Genomic DNA, 2,002 nt, shown 5'->3' on the forward strand with positions numbered 1-2,002 from the left:
GCCATGGACTTTTTTTTTCTATCTGACAAATAGTTTAGTTCTGTTTGTTAGGATGCAGGATTGCAGTTTTAAAGGGATCCTGTCATCAACATCTTACCTGTTAAACTCGCCTGACCCCTCAATGGCCGCAGCTGTCCTGAGTGCGTTCCTGTTCTCTTCTTTCCTGAAGTCCTCCTCTGTCTGTAAATATCGTCGTTTAATCTCTTCCCGCCTTTTATGGTAATTTTATTTCCCTCTGGGATGCAGCTTCTTAACCCCACCCACCGTTGCCACCTGTCTGGCCCTGACTGGCTAAGGAGCTGTCAATCAAAAAGAAGGAGGTGGAGTCCACTCTGAGATGCTGGAAGAATGAAAATCTGACTCTTTTCAGATGAAGATTTGACTCTTTTCTGCTCATTTGCATACGGCGTGGGACCACTGAAAAACTGAATACTAAAGCTACAGCGCTTACTTAGAACATATTTATAGCTTAGATGACAATGATTTTTCACCCACTTTCACCAGATATTGCTGGCTTTATAGCGAAAATGCTGGTGACAGGTTCCCTTTAAATCTTAGTGCAACTTCTCAGTGCCCTCCTTTTAAGGAATTTTTCAAACTGGTCGTTTCGATGCTCTTGGTTTTAAATTAATCTATGGCTTCGTTCACATCTGCGTCAGGGCTCAGTTCATGGGTTCCATCGGAGCTTTCAGTCAGAACGGAACCCAGACTGAAACAAACAGAAACCATTGATTTCAATGGTGACTGATCCAGTGCAAATGGTTTCTGTTTGTCCCAGTTGTGTAAGGGTTCCGTTGTTTTGACTGAATGAATAGCGCAGTAGACTACGCTATTGATTCAGTCAAAATGAAGGAACCCTTGCACAATGGAGACAAACGGAAACCATGGTTTCCGTTAGTTTCAGTGCAGGTTCCATTCTGACGGGGTGCCAGAACGGAGCCATGACGCAGATGTGAACAAAGCCTATTTTCGTTGTAATAGACATCACCTCCCCATTCTTGGTGCGCTATATTTCTACATGGCAGCCAATCTGAACAAGCAGCAGCATGAAACTGAAGAAATAGGTGTTTAAAGATCTGTTCACACAAACATTTTTCAGAAAACCTGTGGCAGAAATCCGCATCTGACACTAGGATTTCTGTCGCGGATTGACCAGCACGCCGTTTTAGACACATTATTCAATGGAGTTAATTTGGGGCATTTCAGCGAGGAATCCGCCACAATAATGAACATGCTGCAGATTTTAAAATCTGTAGCTGGTTCATTTTTTCATGCACATTTTTTTTCCCTGAGAGTGTGAATGAGATAAAATATTTGCATGCATTGCTGGCCGAAAGAGCGGATTATGTCAGGATTTAGGTGCCTTGATTGTGTGAACATTGCTTTAGACTACTACATACTCGCCTTACGTGAGCCGTAGACGCAAGAATGATAGTTTACTTTCAGACTGGGAAAGATAATGGTTAATAATAGTTCTGTCTATTTTAATCAAATGATTGGTGCCAACCAATACAAATTTGTAGCAGGTAAAGGGAGAGATAAACCAACCTTTTTAACATGGGGAACCCCTACCCCAAATGAACTTGGGTGAGAAGTATGTAATGCTTTACCCAACTTCACACCAATGTTCTATTCTGCATTGCAGCCTCCGAAATAAGTACCTCTGACCAGGCTGAGAGTTTTTCATTTGTACTGTAAAAGTGACTTCTTAAAGGAAACCGGTCAGTGACTTCATGCTGCCCTCTGAGGGTAGCATAAAGCAGTGACACGCGTGGATTTCAGCGGTCTGCCACTCACGCGTGATCAGGATTTAGGATAATCTCTCTAAATGTTGCAGTGCGGCGTTACTAGGTGGTAGGAGTCAAACGTATTCCTGAGCTGCTGCTCCCACCGCCCAGCTTTTCAGATTACTGTGCATAGGGAGAAAGATGTCAATAGTGGGCGGCTGGGCAGGGGGAGCAGCAGCTCATAGAAACGCCGGACTCCTTCCTCCCAGCGCTCA

This window comes from Rhinoderma darwinii, chromosome 1, assembly GCF_050947455.1.
Source record: "Rhinoderma darwinii isolate aRhiDar2 chromosome 1, aRhiDar2.hap1, whole genome shotgun sequence".
NCBI classification, from domain to species: domain Eukaryota; kingdom Metazoa; phylum Chordata; class Amphibia; order Anura; family Rhinodermatidae; genus Rhinoderma; species Rhinoderma darwinii.